Source organism: Narcine bancroftii, chromosome 6, assembly GCF_036971445.1.
Source record: "Narcine bancroftii isolate sNarBan1 chromosome 6, sNarBan1.hap1, whole genome shotgun sequence".
In the NCBI taxonomy this organism is placed as follows: Eukaryota; Metazoa; Chordata; class Chondrichthyes; order Torpediniformes; family Narcinidae; genus Narcine; species Narcine bancroftii.
In genome coordinates this window covers 92759329-92780066 of record NC_091474.1, presented here as the reverse complement: position 1 = coordinate 92780066, position 20738 = coordinate 92759329, and the positions used below count along the sequence as shown (strand labels likewise).

General features: G+C 40.9%; 1 protein-coding gene and 1 long non-coding RNA gene across 6 annotated transcripts in view; one reads left to right on the top strand and one right to left on the bottom strand.

Annotated features, from left to right (window-relative positions):
* Positions 1–20738, top strand: part of bmpr1aa (bone morphogenetic protein receptor, type IAa) — a 146511-nt gene that overhangs the window by 60911 nt on the left and 64862 nt on the right. Inside the window, exon 1 of one of the 5 annotated variants that reach the window (XM_069885753.1) lies at positions 20044–20267. The exons of the other annotated variants lie outside the window; for them this stretch is intronic. The gene's annotated coding sequence lies outside the window, so the exon portion shown is untranslated. Of the gene's footprint in view, positions 1–20043; positions 20268–20738 lie in introns of those variants that run through there. 5 annotated transcript variants of the gene reach the window in all.
* LOC138736367 (uncharacterized) lies at positions 452–19883 on the bottom strand. Its single transcript, XR_011340242.1, has 4 exons — positions 19308–19883; positions 19099–19169; positions 13356–13811; positions 452–2335 (listed from the first exon to the last, which is right to left on the bottom strand). It is a non-coding gene; the product is annotated as an uncharacterized lncRNA (long non-coding RNA).

Sequence of the window (20738 nt, the reverse complement as noted above, 5' to 3'; positions counted from 1 at the left end):
TTGTTTTTTTTTAAAAAACAAGTTTGTTAGTGCAGGTACCTCACAAAGCTTTCAGAATGTGTTGCCTGGAAAAAGAACATTAATTAAATCAGTGCTATAAGTGATCATTTAGCATTGTACAGAGAAAGATGCAATTACAGATAGCACTGCTGTATCAGGGACCTGTCACAAAACCCTGCCCTACATACTGCTGCATATAGTTGAGCCATAAACCTAGCATAATTTCAACAGTGAATTCCTTTTAAATCTTAAATATTTTAATTTATTTGCAGCACAATTTCATTCACTTAATCAATTGGAGGATGGGAGGAAAGCAGATCTCCTGAGTGTCATGATAATGAATATGTATGAGATGTACCGGAAGTCACGTGGTAGGAGAGAGAGATAAGAGCACAAGCAAGAGAACAAAGGAAACTGGAGAATAAAGACTCAGAGAAGTTTACCTGATAAAACTTGTGTTTGATGTTTTATTAACTTCACATTTCGGGCCACAAATGTGACACTGAGCACATATGGGGAAAACAGATTCCTTATCCAGATTTGAACTTGGGTTGATAGTGCTGTCATAGTGTCTCACTAACCATTCTGGTTACATTTCTTTATGGCTTAATGTGGAACAGATGCCTGAGAGAATTGGTGTTTGGTAGTCCAGACTGTGCAATGCTGCTGGGAGATGGGGCTATATGTAACTCCATAGCAATTGTTTGCACTCACCATGGCAGCCAACCTAAAACCCTCAACCCTACAACACAATATTGAGGAGTCAGATTGTTGTCACATATTGCCCAAAACTAATGTTCAGAAATGCCCTCTCCACAAGAAATTAGGATGATTCCTTGCCTTGGAAATGGCATAGCAACAGGCACCCTGAGTGGAATTCTTTTACAAAATACCGCGGGCAATTCACATAGGAGTGCCTTGGATGAAAGACTAAAGACTCTGTAATGATTCAGTACATTTAGCCTTCTTTCAAAACTTAAAATATCAATCAATTTTCAACTATTCCCTTATTATTAGAAGTATTCAAATACAATGTATATTTAACAATGGTAGGTTTCTATTGCGCTTTAACTTCCTTTGAACTCCAGTTTTTATGCCAATGGCACATTAAATCATTTTGTCAATGTAACTTGTAAAGAGTACTTAAAATTCAAATTGCAAAATACAAATTCACTAGCCTTTTCTGTTTTTGCTTGACAACCCCTTTGATCTATACTGGTGCCATATTAACTGAATGCAGTAGGGATGGCTTCATCAGTAATATTTTTAACTTGTTACCTCTTTCTAGATTAAATTTAATGATTTTATTTAGAAAACGTCCTATATAGCACGAAGGGCTGGTTTTGAATTCTTTATGTGACTTTTCTCAGATGACTGAACTTCAAATATTCTGACATTCATACATTCTTAAATTTATTTGGTTTTGTTAAACTTGTTAAACTTCATTTTGCACTCAATTATCCAGGACTGACTCCATCCGTTCCTTTGGGTCAAGTAAAACTCGCAGAAGCCCTAGCTTACTGGCTGAGTTGTACATTGCTCTGTGGGACTGGGTGGGTCCAGACCTGCTGTAAGTATACAGTGCTATGCTCCTGCAGGAGGAATGTCCCACTCCATTAGGAAGTGTATCATTAAACTGAAGGGGGAGAAGGAGGATATCTGGAATTGTAGGCCCATATCATTGTTAAACATTCACTAGAAATCCTGTCTAAAGCTTTGCCAATAGAGTCAAGTCTGTTCTGGGACAGGTGATCCATCCAGACCAAACCTGCACAATCCCAGGCAGGAAATCTCTGATGGCAACATGCTACTCCAAAATAGTGTCACCTATGTTCAAGACAGGGGGTGGAAACTGGCCAGGTCATCTTTGAACAGGAGAAGGCTTTCATCTGGATTTGAACATGTACATAGTGGAGGTGCTCTTGAAAAAGGGCTTTGGGAAGGGAATCTGAAATTGGATGAAACTACACTACACAGACATTGATAGTGCAGTCCAAATCAATGGATGAGAAACCTATTGCTTCCCCATCAGGTCTGGAATCAGGCAGGGTTTCCTGTTCTCTCCAGTCTAATTGTGTGCTGCATGGTGTGTGCTGAATCCATCAGGAAGGGAGAGGCCATAAGAGGAGCGACATTGCCAGGCAGTGGAAGCACTTGGATCAAAGCCTCCACAGACGACGTTGCTGTCTTCTGTTCAGGCACATGATTGGTCTGGCTGTGGGAGACTTTTGTACAATGCCCACATATTTTCTTCAGTTTATCTGAACATGGAGACTGATCAGCATCTGTACCCATTTCCTTTTTAAAATTTTTTCATTGCGTTTAACATATAAGCCTACGAACAGAGTTTTAGAAAAGAAAGCACATAAATCATTTGTATACAAGTAAACACAATTTTTTTTTAAAATAGATGAAAATAAGTTGAGAATTCCTTAATAAACAATCATTTGAATTGAGCTGTAAAACCATGTTAAACCTGTTTGCTGAGTTACCCCCTCCCTCTAATCGAGGTTACCTTATATAATAAATAAAAACAGAAGTGTGGATCCAGTGGTGACCCCCCCACCTGACATCAGACCGTGAATCTCCATTTCAGTAAGACTGCCCGTCCGGCTATCAACATGGTAAAAACTAAAACTATTTTCTGAGATACATGCATAGGTTTATCTGGGTCACGAGAAAAAACAAACAACAATTCAGTCAAGGTTTTAAATTGCTCTTAAAAATCATTGATAAAGTTTATAAAATAACTTTCCAGAACCTCTCTAAATTTGGGCACTCCCAAAACACATGGATCAGAGAAGCTTCAAAAAAATTTATATTTTATATAGTGGATCAAAATTAGATCATTTAAGTTGGGATATACGAGTTCTGTGTACCACCTTGAATGTTCATACCTTTTGGAAGGCTTTATGTTCAGGGATATTCATGTCCCTCTACCAGACTTTAATGCAGCAGGTCAGCACACTTTCCACCACACATCTGTAGAAATTTTCCAGTGTTTTTGGTGTCATACAAAACCTCTACTTCCTGAGGAAGTAGAGACACTGACGTGCCTTCTTCATGATCCCATTGTGTATTAGGCCAGGGAATTCATAGCAAGACAAAGAAGGTCTGGATGTTGTCTCAAACATTTTCATCAGTACCTCTATGGATGTGCATTCACAATTTATATGGATCATAAACCACTGCTAGCCTCAGCTAGGATAAAGTGTTGGGCTGTTATGTTGTCAGCCTACCAGTCTACTATTGTGCACAGAGCAGGTGGGGATATTGGGTTGAGTTAAGAAATGGCAAGGGTAAAAGGACCCTATTAGCATTTATATACAGGGCCCCCAAACAGCAACTGGGAAGTGGACTATGATTAGGGAATTAAAGGTAATGGTAGTGATCATAATGTGATTGACTTCAGTTACAAATTTGAAAAGGAAAGCTGATATCAAGTGTGTCAATATTTCAGTGGAACAAAGGAAATTATAGTGGTATGAGAGGAACTTCCCCAAATTGATTGCAAAAGTAAGCGAGATGGAGGGACCGCAGAGCAGAATTGATATTTCTACAAGAGATCAAGTGCAGGATAGATGTATTCCAAGAAAAAAAATTGAATAGAAAAATGGCACAAATGTGGCTAACAAGATAGGTTAAATTAAAATAAAAGCAAAAGAAGGAAGCAAAAATTAGTGGAAAAACAGGACTGGGAAACTTAAAAACTTACGGAAAGAGGCAAAAAGTCATTGGGAAAGAAAAGATGAATTATGAAAGGAAGTTGGCAAATAACACAAAAGCACACTAAGGTTTTTTTTAAGTATATGAAGAGTAAAAGAGAGACATGGGTAGATATAGGACCATTTGAAAATGATGCTGGAGAAATTATAATGGGTAACAAAGATGGCAGAGGAACTAAATTAGTATTTTGCGTCAGTCTTCACTGAGGAAGACTATAGCAATATACCTGATAGAGGTCTCAGGAAATGGAATTAAGTACAGTCAAGATTACTGGAGAGAGAATGCTTAGTAAGCTAAATGGATTAAAGATGGATAAGTCTCCCAGACAGGGTGAAGGAGGTAGCTTTGGACATTGTGGAGGCATTGGAAATGATTTTCCAGAAATCAATAGGCTCTGGCATGGTTCCAAAGGATTAGAAGGTTGCAAATTTAATTCTGCTGTTTAAGGAAGGAGGGAGGCAGAAAAAAGGAAATTATAGTCTCACGTTGGTAGTTGGAAAGTTATTGGAGTCGATCCTCAAGAATGAGGTTATGAAATACCCTGAGGTGTGTGATATGCTAGGTCAAAGCCAGCATGGTTTCATGATCATGCCTGACCAACATTTTGGAATTTTTTTGAGGAAATCTCAAAATTAACAAGGAAGAGGCTGTGAATGTTGTGTATTTGGATTTTCAAAAGACCTTCGTTTAGGTGCCGCATAAGAGGCTGCTTTAATAAGATGGAAGCCCATGGAATTACAGGAAAGATATTAGATTGGATGGAGCATTGGCTGATAGGTAGAAAGGAAAGGATGGGTAAAGGGGTCCTTTTCTGGTTGGTTGCCAGTTACTAGTGGTATTCCACAGGGGTTGATGTTGGGGGGCCTCTTCTTACAATGTATATTGATGCTTTAGATTATGGATTGCATGGTTTTGTGGCAAAGCTTGCAGATGACACCAAGATAGGTGATGGAGAAGGAAGTGTTGAAGAAACCGAAAGGTTGCAGAGAGACTTGGACAGTGGGTAAAGAAATGGCGGATGAGATACAATGTTGAGAAATGTACATTTTGGAAGAGGAAGTAAACAGGCAGATTATTATTTGGATAGGGAGAAATTTCAAAATTTGGAAATGCAAAGGGACTTGGGGAGACCTCTTAGGATAACCTAAAGATTAACCACCAGGTTGGATCAGCAGTAAAGAAAGCGACTTCTTTGTTGGCATTCATTTCAAGAAGAATAATGTACAAGTAAAGAGGTGAGACCTCATTAAGACTACTGTGTGCAGTTTTGGGCTCCTTAGAAGGGATATAATGATTTTGGAGAGAGTACAGAGAAGATTTACCAGGATGATTATTGGAATACAAGGGCTTACATGAGGAACGTTTATCGGCTCTTGGACTGCATTCGTTGGTGTATAGAAAAATTAGAATGTCTTAGAAACATTTTGAATACTGAAAAGATTAACAAAATAGATGTGGATAAGATGTTTACCTTAGTGGGTGAATCCACTGCAAGAGGGCACAGTCTTAGAAGGTACCCATTTAAAACAGAGATGAGGAGAAATTTCTTTAACCAGAAGGTCGTGGATTTGTGGAATTCCACGCCACATACAGCTGTGGAGGCCCGATCATTGGGGGAGTTTAAGGAGGTAATTGATAGGTATCTAATTAGAGTATTAAGGGATATGGGGAAGAGGCCAGAATTTGGAACTAGAAGTTAGAATGGTTTAGCTCAGGGTGGAGTTGCAGAGCAGATTCTGGGCAAATGGGCTAATTCTGTTCCTTTATCTTGTTATATTCTTGTGAATGCAAAAGCTGATGTGTTGAGTTGTCTACCTTTACCTGAGACACCAGATGCTACACATGTGCCTCCAGAGACGGTGTTTTCATTGGAGAGACACCCGTAAAGGTGACTCTGTTAAAGCAGTGAGCAGAGAGGGACCCAGTCCTGTCTCAAGTCAAGACTTCCCTTTTACAAGGATGGCCCATATCATGGAAGGAGGGGAACTAAAGCCAAATGTAAGACAGAATTAAGCCTGTAGGATGGCTGGATTTTCGGGGCAGGGGGAGCAGCGAGGGTCATCGTGCCTCACCCTGGCCATTCAGAGATTGTGGAAGAAGTTCATGAGACTCATCCGGGGTCTCTCAAACGTTAAGCCTTGCAAGATCCCAAGTCTGGTGGCTAAGAATAGACCAGGATGTGGAGAACAAGGTAAAATCATGCAGGCAATGTCAGATCAATCATAAAATGGGAGTGGCCAGACTGGCTTTTCTGGCACTTTTGTGGAGCAGATGTTTCTAGTAATGTTGGGTGCACATTCCAAAGACAGAAACATTACAGCCCATTCGACCATAGACAAACTCAGCCAAGTGATTGCAGTCCAGGGGCTGCCTGACATTCTGGTTACTGATAATGGCCTGATGTTTACCAGCTGTTCAAGCAGCAGAATGGCATTCATCACATTTGGATTGCCCCTTTCCGCCCAGCCTCAAATGGTTTGGCAGAGTGGACTCTTCAGACAGTAAAGGAAGGCCTGAAAAGGATGACGGGGGACTCTTTTAGCATCAGGCTTTCACGCTTCTTGTTTAAATGCTACCTTGTGCCACAAACTACAGCTACACACAATTCAGTGCAGATGCTGATGGGGTATAGGCCCGAGTCAAGATTGGACCTGTTATGCCCGGACATAAAGGCCAGAGTGGAGAGAAAGCAGGAAAAGCAGAAGGAAGGGCATGATCAACATGCGCAAGAAAGAAAGTTAAAACCAGATGCCAGTGTCTGTGATAAGGAATCAGTAATGGCTACCTGGATTACTTTTAGGCATAGTGGGCCTGTCTCCTATGTTGTTAAGCTGACTGACAGACGTGTTTTCTGCAGACATCAGGACTTGTGCCGTGATGCCTCCTCAGAGCGGACATTTCCATGGTGAGACAGTGACTTTGCCAGAGAGAGACACTGGCAGAGACGTCTGGGTTCCTCGAAGAGGATGAACATTCCTACACAGACCCCTCTTATGCCCAGTGGTGCCTGCTGGCTCATCATGAAAGAGAGATGTAAAAAAAAAGTTTTGCTGCTCCAGATAAAGTTGTTCTTTCGACCCCTTAAGGTTGTTCTTTCGACCCCTTGAAGTTGTCAAGTGGTTCTTTCAAAGTAGGGGTTACCACCGGAAAGATGCACGTCATATGGAATTAAATTGATTTTGATTCTAAGATTTGTACTGTGTAGAACTTTGTTGAAAGAATAAAACATTGTTTAGAAGTGTCAAATGCTATTAAGCACAGTTGTGTTGAATTGGAAATCAATCAACAATAACTGATGGATCCTGTATCCCTCAAGCTATTGTTGGGGTTATAATTTCTGTCTTGCTCTTTTGGAATTTTGTTTGTATTTGCAAAATATTCTCATTGCCATGCTGATAACTTTCAAAACAAGCTGTATTCAAATGAATATAGTAATTTATGTACATGGTATGTACCTAAGTTGAATGTTAAAACAAAATCTTTGGGCATTTTTTAGACTAAGTGTGCAGAATATTGGGAGTAAGACTCTGCCCTGAGAACCTTTTTAAGAACATTGCACAAAGAACAGTGCAGGCCCTTCGCACATGCCAACCTGTATAAACCTACCTTACAATAATCTAGTTTTTCCCTACCTCACACCCATAACTTTCTATTTTTCTTACATTCATGTTCCTCCCTAAGAGTCTTTTGAATGTCACTATTGTACCAGACTTCACCATCAGCACCCAACTCGTCCATTAATGACATCATGTTTGATCCATGACCATGCACCACATAACCATGAACTAGTTATTTATCCAAAACCTTTCAGTCTCGGATTTTAAAGTAATAATTGGCAATTGTTGCTTGTTGAAAGATATCCTCACTCCCTGCTTCCCAAGTCTAATTTTTATATACTTTTTATTTAATTCTTCACCATGAACCATGTCAATAACAATATATACAAATATTCGTCATTAAAATATACACAGTGTCATTTTCATTTTCCTCCTTCATCCCACCCCCCATAATGTAAAGTAAGAAATAAAAAGAAGAAAAATAAATAAGCAATAAAAGAACACAAAAGAAATCCTGTTGTCCAATATTCCATATTTAAGTATTTTCATACTTTATCTTATCACTGATGGAGGTCTGAAATCGCCGGTTTCTAATATGCTCTATGAATGGTTCCCAAATTTCTTCAAATAAAGTATATTTGTCTTTTAGATTGTAGGTGATTTTTTTTTTCTAATGGAATACACTTGTTCATTTCTGTGTACCATTGTTGTGTTTTTAAGGTTGCCTCCATTTTCCAAATGATCATTATGCACTTTTTTGCTGCTACAAGTGCAATCATAGTAAATCTTTTTTGAGCCCTGACTAAATTTAGGCCTAATTCTTTGTCTTTTATTTTGTTCAACAGGAAGATTTCTGGATCTTTTGGTATCTTATTTTTTGTAATTCTATTTAATATTAAGTTTAAATCCTCCCAAAATGTTTTTACTTTTGTACACATCCAAATTGCGTGTAATGTTGTTCCAACTTCTTGTTTATTCAATATTGTTGGATTCCATTCTTTTAACTTTTGAGGTGTAACATATAACAAGTCTAATTTTTAGATGATGCTCTGAAATTAACTAGTGGAAATAGTTCCCCTCTTTCAAGTAGATTCCTTTGGAATTTTGAACATTTTAAATTAGATCAGTTTATATTCCAGGGGATGCAACTTTAGTTTGAACAATTTTTTCTCCAAATTGAATCCCTTGGAGTCATAAATAAGTATAATTTTTGTAAATCTCCCCACAGTATACTTATTCTGAGTTGTGCGGTGCCCAAAACTTCTCTCCATGCTCCAGGTGTGGTCTTTATATCTAATATCTTGAGGTCTTTTCATGTAGGTAAAAAGGGTTTGCATATTATTTTGCTCTTCGATTATTTTCTGAACCTGTTAATTACTTCTTTAATCAGTTTCCCATCTCACCACCCGCCCTTACAACCTCCTGAGCAGTCTCTTTAGCTTTTCACTGAGTTTTGAAAACTCTCTGTTCTATGTAACATTCACTTAATTAATATAAGCCAATGAGTATCCTCCAAAAAGTGGTTTCTCTTCTAACTCCCCAATTTTTTCTAAAATCCAGAAGACATGGCTATATCAAGTTCTGTCCACTTGATGGGGATTAAATTCCCACAGGATCTAATGTTATTTTTATTGAGTGATGTTAAGAATATTGGACCTAAGTTGAAATTGAATGTATCAGAAGTTTGTTCAAATTTCTTTAGCAATAGCAAGAAAATATATTGCCATAACTTGGAAGTCTGATATGGATTCAGGTATAGAAAGATGGGGCATGCTGAAGTCCGGAGTTGTATACCACTTTAGAAAATTTAAGAGACAAATATATATTTTGGAAGATGGAGCCCTTATTATAATAGGCACCCCTGTTGAGGGTCTCTGTCCTGTTCTTACTCTTTTTTTCTTCTTTTGTAGGGGGATAGAGGGGGGAAGGGAGGTGGTAATATTGGGGGAGAGGGAATCTTTTTTCTTTTATATACCACATGTATTTGTGTTGTTTTGAATTGTATATAATTATGTTTTATTGTGGTTATAAACTAATAAATTTTTTTTTAAAGTTCTGTCCACTTGCTACTCAGGTATTCATTTCATCCAGGCATAAAATGCACTTGGCAAGAACATTTATATCTTGCACTACCAGGTTCTCTGGCTGTACGAGGTGCACCTCAGCAGTTCAGCGTGTCTGCTTTTACAGCACCTTGCACATCCCTGACCTCGCCACCTCAAAGGGCAAGGATTTAGCCTCCGGTAACTGCGTGGAAACTGCATGTTCTCCAAGTTTCCAGACCTGTCTTAAAAATATATTTCCATTCCTTCCCCATTGTGATTTTATTGGAATATTGCAGCTTCCTTTTTAGCAATCTTGTGCAAATACCATCATATCATGGACTGTTGGAGTTCAACCAGAGCATCTGCTTGATAGCACTAGCTTCGCTAGTATTGTCTGTACCCAGTGAATGATCTTGAAAATTGTGTTGTAATTTTAGGATTTCATTTATACAACAACCTTGTAGATATGTTGTTCTTTCATATTTAAGTCAATAATAAATATGGCAAATAGTTTAGTCCCAAACAGAAATTGTTGAAGGGTACCATGAATAAAGTTCCACAAATTTGAGAACCTTACCATCAGCTACAGCCAGCATTTGGTTTTGAATTCCATGAACTTCAAGGAGGACTTTTATAACATTCATTGAAATTCCAACTTAAAAAGAGGTTTTATTTTAGTTTGATCAAGTTATTTTGAAATCGATTGTGATTTATTAAGGCAGTCAAAGACAAATGGAATACTTCAGGATCTGAACTGTTTTTAAAGCCTGACCAAATGTGCCTTTATATTTGAAAGTGTGAAATGGTAATTGTTGAAGTGAAGTTTTTATCCAAGCATTGGAGCAGGACTAATGTCTGAAAATGATGCAAATGTGCAGGAAATAACATCATCTCAGTGGGGAAAGGCTGGCAGCCACAGAGTCAATGTGGCCAGCCTAACTTAAGCAAAAGCAGGCTTTTTCATCCAGGAAATAATCACGTTGAAATGCAAGCCATCTGGAAAACATTTTCATTTAAAGCAGATGTGGGTAGCAAGCACAGTATATGTTTCTGCCTTGCACGTGCCTCACAAGCAGGAACCATCTATTTTCCTAGCTGAATTGAAATCTGCACTTCTCAGACAGCTATGCAATGAGAAAACTTTCAACATCATTCTTTATCAAACTCCTCCTTATCATTAAATGATGAACAATACCACAGAAGCTTGTAATATTAACAATGTGGCAAGTATTTTCATACTTGTGTGGTGTGAGGCATTTCCTGGTTGGATTTTTCAAGGAGAGTACAAGAAATAAAAATTGAACCAAGCCCCAGATTATTACTCAACTCTTGCTTGATGGTATCTCTAGTTCAGTGTCACCAAACATTTCTGTAAGAAAGCCCGAGTCTTCTGCGGTCAACTTATTACTGCTTTTCAATATCTTGCTTGGTGGTAAGTACTAATGAATTTGCAGCAGGGGTGGGCCACTTGGCCCTTAAACATGCTCTGCCATTTATTACGATGATGGTATCCTCAATTTCACATATCAATCTACCTATGATACTCTTCCTTTTAACTCTGCTGTAAAAGATCCAGATCTTTGCCAACTTGTATAACTTATCTATATTCCTTTAATCCTTGTGTCATCTTCATGACTTTCTTCTCCCTTTGTATTGTCAACCTTTTCTATTTTTCTGGCAGAAGACAAATGAGATCAATTGACATTATTTTTAAATTGAATGAGATGTATGAAATGCCTATAAGGTGAATTTCAATTACGTTTTGATAAATTTCTCCAAAAATTAAAACAGGCTACACTATTCCCATCTTCAGACTACATTGACATGTTATAAGAATCAATAATCACACGAAAATGCTGGAGGAACTAACTCAGCCAGTCTTTTCAGCGTCTATAAGAGACAAAGATTTACTGCTGACATTTCAGGACTGAGCCCTTCTGCAAATAAAAAAAAAAATCCAAAAAGCCAGAAGCAGGAGAAATCAGAAAGTCTCAGAATTCAAACAACGGGGAGGAATCGAGGCCAACAAAAGGTGTTAATTGGATATGATAAGGGACTAGGTGGAATTTATCATGTCTGTGAGAAAGAAATCAGGGAATGGAGAGACTGGGTTGGGATTTGACAAAAGCCAGAGGACTCTATATTAATACCATCCAGTTGGAGAGTGCCCAATCAAAAGTTAAAGTGTGGACTCATACTCTACCAGTATGAAACCATGGACAGACATGTCGCCAAGGGAATGGGATGAAGAATTGAAATGGGTGACCACTGGGAGATTGCTATTGCGGTGGACAAAGCCATGGTGCTCAGCAAAGTGATCTCCTAGTCTGCATCCAGTCTCTCCGATGTAGAGGAGACCACAGTGGAAGCACCATATGCAGTAGATGACCCCTGCAGATTCACATGAAATGTTCCTTTACTTGGAAAGACTGTTTGGGGCTCTAAATTGCTGAGGGACGAAGTGTGGGCACAAGTGGACCATCTCCTGTGGTCACGGGTAGGTCCCATGATTGGTGGGGAGGGAGAAGTGAACAAGGGAGTCACGGAGGGAGCGATCCCTGCAGAAGGCGGAGAGGGGAATATGTGTTTAGCAGTGGGATCACGTAGTAGGTGGCGGAGGAGGATGTATTGGATGCAGAGGCTGGTGGGATGGTAGGTGAAGACAAGAGGAATCCTGTCCTTGTTGCTTCTGGGGGCGGAGAGGGCTAGGGCAGATGTGCAGGTAATGGAGGATATGTGGGTGAGTGCCGAGTTGATGATGATGGAGGGAAAGTCACATTGTTTGAAGGGGGACATCTCTGATGATCTGGTATGGAAGACTTAATCTGAGGTGCAGCTGCTATAGAGATGGAGAGATTGAGAGAATGGAATCTTTGCAGGGGACAAGGTAGGAAGAGGTGTAGTCAAGGTAACTGTGGGAGTTGGTGGGTTTATAGAAGATGTCTGTTAAGAGTTTGTGTCCTGAGATGGAGGAAAGGGAGAGTGTTGTTAGAGTGGACCGAGTGAATTTCAAATAGGGGTAGAAGTGGATGAAGTCAACAAGTTCATCTTGGGTACATGAGGCAGCACCAAAGTAGTCATTAATGTAGCGGAGGAAGAGTTGAGAGGCCTCACCTCTGTAAGCTTGTCGCATGGATTGTTCCACGTAGTCAATAAAAAGGCAGGCATAGTTGGGGTCCATGCGGGTCCCTTTAACCTTGAGAACGTGGGATGAGTCAAAGGAAAAATTATTGAGGGTGAGGACAAGTTCGGCCAGCCGGAGGAGGACTGATTGGTTCTGTTGTCCAGAAAGAAACAAGTGGATTTGAGGCCTTCAGTTTGGGAAGTGTATAAGGATTGGATGTCCATGGTAAATATGTGCGTGAGTTTAGGGAACTGGAAGTTGTTGAAGTGATGAAGGGTGTGTGAAGTGGACCAGGGCCACCCATTTCAATTCTCCATCCCATTCCCTTGCCGATCTCTGTCCATGGTTTCATACTGCCAGACTGAGACCACCCGAAATTGGAGGAACAACATCTCATCCTTCTCTGCACCTTCAACCGGATGGCATTAATATAGACTTCTCTGGCTTTTGTTAACCCCCACCCACTTCTTCCCCTGTCTTCTCTCCATTCCCTGTCTCCTTTTGCACTGATATGACAAATTTTATCTAGTCCCTTATTATCCAATTAACACCTTTTGTTGGTCTGGATTCCTTCCCCACTGTTTAAATTCTGAGACTTTCTGTGACAGTATATTACCCTTTATCCCAAATGCTTGGGACCAGATGTTTTTCAGTTATTGTTTTCAGTGATCAGAACAAAACTGAAAAACCCAAAAACAGCACAGTAGCATCAGCCGTCACCGGTCCCCGACACCTCCCCACTGCCACTACAATCCCCACTCCTGCCCGGGAGGCTGCTCTCATGATGACGCCAGGACAAAGGATTCTTCTGACCGCTTTAGGCTGGGAGACAGCAGTACACAGTTTGTAAACCAAGTACAATGGAGGGTGAAAGAAATGGAAAGAGAGAGGCGAGGGAGTTACCTGAAACAAGGACAATCAACATTCTAATTTCTCCCCGTGAGTTGACCTGTCGATTTCCTTCATTCGCTCACTAATGCCTCGGGATTCCAGCCTGCTTCTCTGAGACATCCAGCCATTCAGTGTCTATCTTCCTGGCTGGTTCTGAGCCCAGCTGTTATCAAACTGGCACCAAGAGAGCAGCAGAGCCCCACATGGGTAAGTTGGGTGACATTTTTTTCAACTTGCGATGTCATGTCACCTCCTCAAAAAAGTTTGGGTTTTGGATCTTTTTGGTATTCAGAACTTTGGAAACGGGGTAATGCACTGTACATCCTGCTTCTGCCTTTTTTCATTTTTTCCTTTTTTAAAAAAAAAGGCTCAGGCCCGAAATGTCTTAGATGCTGAAAAGGCCATCTGAGTTCTTCCATCATTTTGGTGTGTTGACTGCAATCATAGCGGCTGCAGCATCATGTTTCACTAAAGAAGTAAATATCAATAAGACAAGTTAGGCCTAATTTTTTTTTTCAGCGAATTCTATCTGCTTCCGTCTTCAGCACCAATTGTATGCATTCAACTTTCTAATTCAGTAATATTGGAAACTTGAACTGCAACCTTGTCCAACTCTTGTTACCCAGAAATTGACTTGCCAACCATATCATTGAAACCCAGCACAGGGTCCTGTCTCCTAATGACAAGAACCGTACAACAGCCAGTTTCCTGACAACACGTGAATGAAAAGAGTTCTATGGAATGAAAATTGCACAAAGTGAGTGCAAACTGCAAAATAGGTCTTTCTGCTGAATGGGCTCCTGTGATCTGTGTGCTGTGGATTTTAGCTAGCTGGAGTAAAATTAAATTAATAATAGAAATTTAATAATGCATTTTCTAAAATTAATTCATGCTTTCTAACACCTGAATTCAGGTTTAAATTTAGACATACACCAATCCCAATACATTTTTGAAGAGTAGGGAAATCCCACGCAGACATGGGGAGAATGTACAAAACTCCTTGCAGCGCTGGATTCAAACCTGGATCACTGACCCTGTAATAGTGATTCGCTAGCCGTGCTGCCCAAGCTAACAGTTGTGCTCAGAGTGAAATTCAGCTGTAACATCATTTGCTCCCATAGTTGGTAAGTGTTTTAAGCATATGCTTATCCCAAAATTCCCATGCATACTTTGTGCTCTGTGATGTTAAGATTTGTGTCATCGATCTACCCGTTGGAAGTTTACGTGGAATTTGATTTTGCAGCACAATATGTATGGGCCAGCTCAGTTGGCATTGCAGTTAGTGCAACACTGTTACAGCACCAGCGATCGGGACCAGGGTTCGAACCCTATGCTCTCTGTAAATATCAATGTTCTCCCAGTGTCTGAGTGGGTTTCCTCCAGGAGCTCTGGTTTTCTCCCACCTTTCAACGCGGATTGTAGGTTAATTGGATGTAATTGGGCTGCGTGAGCCGAAAGGACTCATCGTGCTGTATGTCTAAATTAAAAAATAAAATGCACAAACCATTACAAGATTGGGTTTTATTTGTCAATTATCCTTCAATTCAGTTTTTAACACTGTTTTCTTAATTGGTCTTCTACTTTGCACTGTTTACAATCGCACCTAAAATTTTGTTGCTGGTATTTGTGTTCCAATTCACTCATTACAGCAGAGATTATTCTATTGCTTTGTATTTGTAAGTCAACTTTTGATTTACCTGTCTTTTCCTTGCCATTTTTACATACTTGGTGCTTAAGTTTATAATATGGTACTCATTTTAATGCGACCTCCTAGATATTTTGAAAATACCGAGCTGTGTTTGACAACAGCTTCCTTTTTTTTGTATTATCCTGCAAGGTTTTAGATAAAGATTCTAGATAATAAAGATTTTTTTTAAATGGCTGAACGGCTGCCCTGCTGCTGGTGTGGGCCCACGGAGAGTGGGGAGCAGAGACAGTGCTCCTGCAAGGTCCAACTGCTGTCAGCTCTGTACAGGCTTTGAATGACCTGTTAAGGCAGCTGACGGTAGTTTTATTGAAAATCCCACAACCACGGGCTCTGGACGCAAGATGCAGCTATGATCAGCAATATTATGAGTGGTTGCAGACTCCAGGGAAGGGAGGACTAGCACAGGGCACCAGCAAACAGAGTGACTACTCCCCCACCCCCCCCATCTGAGAAGAAGTGGAGGAGACAGGACAATGACCACAGCGGCGGACCAGTGAGGGGTTCTACGGCCGAAGGAACCACACAGGTAGTGGGCTGCTGGTGACTCAAGGCAAAGAGCCCACGGAGGCTGTGGGCTGCTTGAGACTGAGGTCAAGGGACTCTCAATCGGCTGTGGATTCCTGGAGACCGGCTCAAAATTGGCTGAAGGGGCATCGGAACCAGGAAGCGAGAGGGTGCCGAGGGCGCTGAAAGTTCCTAATTGTTTCAGAGGTCCATATCTAGAGCTCGGGTTGCTGATGGTTTGGACTAGACTTGTGTGGCTGCAGAGACTGCAGGAGTGATGGAGGTGGTGAATCCACAGGCATTCATGACTGGTGGGAACTCTTTTGCTTCTCTTTGACTGTAAGAGGCACTTCGGGCAATTTCTGCTGATGGCAAATCTGTTTGCCTTAGAGCAGACAAAAGCAATTTGTCACTTTTTATTACTTGACAATAATCTTGATTACCTAGCAGAAATATTGTTGTTCTGAACTTGCACTGTTCTGTTCTTGTATGCCTCCCACTGCACTAACGTGCTTTCACGTATCTGTTTCTAATCCATGCCAAAATCATACCTCAAGCTCGTTTTTAAAAAACTGGCCTGCCCTAATTGGGAACCTTTTTTATCCTTTCGTCCTTTTTCCACAATTGAGTTAGGTTATAGTGAAATTATGACAATCATTAAAATCTTCTCCTATGGGTACTACTTCAACACCTGTTCATGGACTAAAATGTGCTAGTACGGACCCATGACCACAGCAACCACTTCCACCCCACCTTTAACTGACATCAAAGCTGCAAAGATTTTTATGTTTTGGAATATTAACATATCAATTTAAAATTATTACTTTAAAAGCTGGAAACAGTTAAGTAGTTAAATAATTGAAATACAATAAAGCTAATATTAAAAATATTTCATAAGTCTAGAAAATATCATTCTGTTTGGTTTCCCTCAGTATTAAACCTGTGTTTCTTGTGACATTATCAAAATATAATTGTCTTACATGACAGGTATGTGCAGTTTGACATCCATTCAGGCAATGTCCGAGCACAGATAAGTCCATTGTCCCATAATTATTCAGTTAAGGCGAGCAAGACCGCAGCAATTTAGAAAAAGCAATGCTAGCTATAGGAAATTATATACTGTATACCCAAACTGATCCAACCCCGTGTCAGTCCCCGCGCTGATCCCACTGCCAAGATCCCTCCCGTAGCACTGTGTCAGCCCCAACACTGATTACACTGACCCGCGCTTTGCCAACAGCCCCATGTTGGTCCCCAAACTGAACCCTACCTACAAATAAAAAGTTTACAGGTACAGTACAGTGTCTCAGGATATAATATGGTGTTTGCACGGCGTCCACAATGCATAGCGCCCAATTTCACAGAACGTATTGCAGATGCTTCTTCAGCATGATGCTGAAACAAGCCATGAAAGACCTCAACAATGAAGACGCTGTTTACATCCGGTACTGCACGGATGGCAGTCTCTTCAATCTGAGGCGCCTGCAAGCTCACAACAAGACACAAGAGCAACTTGTCCGTGAACTCCTCTTTGCAGACAATGCCGCTTTAGTTGTCCATTCAGAGCCAGCTCTTCAGCGCTTGACGTCCTGTTTTGCGGAAACTGCCAAAATGTTTGGCCTGGAAGTCAGCCTGAAGAAAACTGAGGTCCTCCATCAGCCAGCTCCCCACCATGACTACCAGCGCCCCCCCCCCCCCCCCCCCCCCACATCTCCATCGGGCACACAAAACTCAAAACGGACAACCAGTTTACCTATCTCGGCTGCACCATTTCATCGGATGCAAGGATCGACAACGAGATAGACAACAGACTCGACAAGGCAAATAGCGCCTTTGGAAGACTAATCAAAAGAGTCTGGAAAAACAACCAACTGAAAAACCTCACAAAGATAAGCGTATACAGAGCCGTTGTCATACCCACACTCCTGTTCGGCTCCGAATCATGGGTCCTCTACCGGCATCACCTACGGCTCCTAGAACGCTTCCACCAGCGTTGTCTCCGCTCCATCCTCAACATTCATTGGAGCGACTTCATCCCTAACATCGAAGTACTCGAGATGGCAGAGGCCGACAGCATCGAATCCACGCTGCTGAAGATCCAACTGCGCTGGGTAGGTCACGTCTCCAGAATGGAGGACCATCGCCTTCCCAAGATCGTGTTATATGACGAGCTCTCCACTGGCCACCGAGACAGAGGTGCACCAAAGAAGAGGTACAAGGACTGCCTAAAGAAATCTCTTGGTGCCTGCCCCATTGACCACCGCCAGTGGGCTGATATCGCCTCAAACCGTGCATCTTGGCGCCTCACAGTTCGGCGGTCAGCAACCTCCTTTGAAGAAGACCGCAGAGCCCACCTCACTGACAAAAGACAAAGGAGGAAAAACCCAACACCCAACCCACCAATTTTCCCTTGCAACCGCTGCAACAGTGTCTGCCTGTCCCGCATCGGACTTGTCAGCCACAAACGAGCCTGCAGCTGACGTGGACATTACCCCTCCATAAATCTTCTTCCGCGAAGCCAAGCCAAAGAAGAAAATTGCTGACGTTAACCAGCGCATACCTGTATTTTAAATGGTACTGTTTTGCCAAAATGGATAAACTCACATTTCTACTTGACCAGCCATTTGTGTCCTTTTAAAAAAACTGGAATTTTAAGTAAACAAAGAAAAGCTAAGAGTGGCTCAGCTGATCAGGTAGAGAAATGGCCAGTCAACATTTCAGGTCAGGACCCTATATTGAAGCAGAAGTGGGAAGGTGAGTTAGCACTTGGATGATTTTGCTGGGGAGGGGCCAACAAATGATAGAATACTGGAAGATGGAAGAGGGGAAGATCACAGTGTGGGTTAGGGGGTCAGAGTGTGAGAAGTTGAAATGGAGAAGATAAAGAACAGGTGGAAACAGTGGGACCCCACCCTAATCCAATTTCACAATTTCAAACTGTTACATGCTTCTGTTCCATTTTTCATAAACCTCCTCACTCAATAGCCCTTCTTTCTCTAACCCTTCATTGGTCCAGTATTCTGTCACCTCTTTGGCCCTGCCAGCCACCCTCCCATTTTTATGCTTTCTCTCTCATTCCTTCCCACTTGAGTCTCAAAACAAGGTCCTGACCCGAAACATTAACTGGATGCTGTCTCACCCTCTGAGTCCCTCCAGCTTTTCTTTATTCACGATATCCTTCTCACAACTTTTCCACCAATCAATCAATTGGCAAATTTATGAGGCAGTTCCATCTAAGATGTAAATATTGTAAATAGTAAGGCCCCATCAGTGATCCAGAATTGTTGTATTTCAGCTTGAAAATGGCTCTTTTATTCCTATTGTTTGTTTTTGTCTTTTGCAATGTTCTCTAACCATCATAAAAGGTTAAACGCATGGGCGTTCAAGCCATAATCATTTATATGTCACTTTGTGCTATAAATTTTCCTCTTTGCATCCTGGAATGGAATATGCAACTTGAATAGCATTTCAACAACTAAGCCTTGTGATGTTTTAATTGTCATCCATATTTTTGTGATTGTTTTCTGGACACTCAGGACTTACCAAATACTTAGGATGGTTGCTTAATGATCTGGAAGTTCCCACAGTCTTGGCGGCAGTCCTCTTTGTCAGACCTGTGAAAGTGATGCTCAACAGAAATGTAGCCTTGTTATCCAGTGAAAAACAACAGCTTATAATTTACAATAAAAACACAAAAATGCTGCAGGAACTCTGCAGGTCTCACAGCGTCGATAGGGGTAAAGCTATATTACCATCATTTTGTGCCCGAGCTTATAGTTTACAGTCTCTGGTATCTCTCTGTCAAATGTATTTTTCAAAATATGCCTGGACCCCCCCCCCCCCACCATCAAAAAAAGCACGTCTTTTGTGGTGTGTCAATGTTTTCCCTGATTTTTGCCTGAATTAATAGGTTTCACTGCTTTGTGCTATCTCACTCCATGAAGTTATTAACAACAGCTTGAGTTAAAAACTTGTCAGGATTCTGGACGTAAATCAGACCAGTTTAAGCCTTTGGCTTTAAACCTGAAAAATTATTTTAAATAACTTCGCTGCAGAACATCTGTTATAAAATAAAGAAAAAGTAATTTTTTCTCCTTTAAATTTCAGTACTTAATTGGTTAACTCATCAACTCGACTGAGTTCTATCTTGTGGCATTTGTCAAGGCCATTTAACGGTAAACTAAGTTCAATAAATGCCACTTTTTTGGTTGTCAATGCCTGTTCTGCTATGAAGTGAATATGGTACAGCATTGTCGGTGGGCAGTTTTGAGCGTTCAGAACAACGGTCAAGGAATGGAGGCATTTACGCACTGAGGATCTCAGTCGAGATTGCTTGCTGGGAGATGCCAATATTCTTATGCTAATCAAGGCTTGAATGTGTGGCGGAGCAGTGAGCAAACAATAGTACTGGAGCCAGAAAGTCTGCGCTGCAGTCTAGAAGTGCTTAAAAGGCATGTCAGCCTGGGCGCCCAGGGCAGCTTTAGAGGAGGGGCCTGCGGAAAGGGAGAAGTTATCCTTGACTCCTTCAGCTTTCAGTGTAATGGGAGGTGGCAAAGAGCCGAGTCTGTAAGGCTTGCTGCACACGATGAAAGGGAGGGGGAGGGAGGAAGAAGAGACGCAGTCTGGGCATGCTTTCATTAGAAGGCATTTGTTTAAAAAGTCTCCGATTACAGCTTTAAAAACATTGGTTTGGCCGCCAGACATCTTTCTTGGTATGTGCTTTTACTTAACCAAAAGACTGATGTTTTGAAAGTTGGTCCCTGCGACGTTATATACTCACTTTGCACTTATTGTTATACATTGGAATCAGAGCAATCCTGAAAGTTAAATGAATGAATTTGTTAGCTATACATTTTCAAACCAAGCAACAGTGGTTTGTTTTTCAGTGTTTGTCCTTTTAAAGGAAATTGATTATTTTTCAATGAGCTTCCATTCTTTAAAGATGTTTATTCGAGAACAACCCCAGTCAGAATTTGATTTGCTTTCAATGTGTGGTATTATTTCTGCGAGATAATAAAATTTCTCTTCCACGTCCAGCTCTGTATCTCCAGTGATTAGCATTACATTTCAAACGCCATCGATTTGCACTTTTCTTCTTGAGGACCAGGTGTTTAAAATTTGCTTCTCAATATCCATTGTTTGAATTTTTTTTTAAATTGAAGTTATTCAGTTCTCCCTGCCCA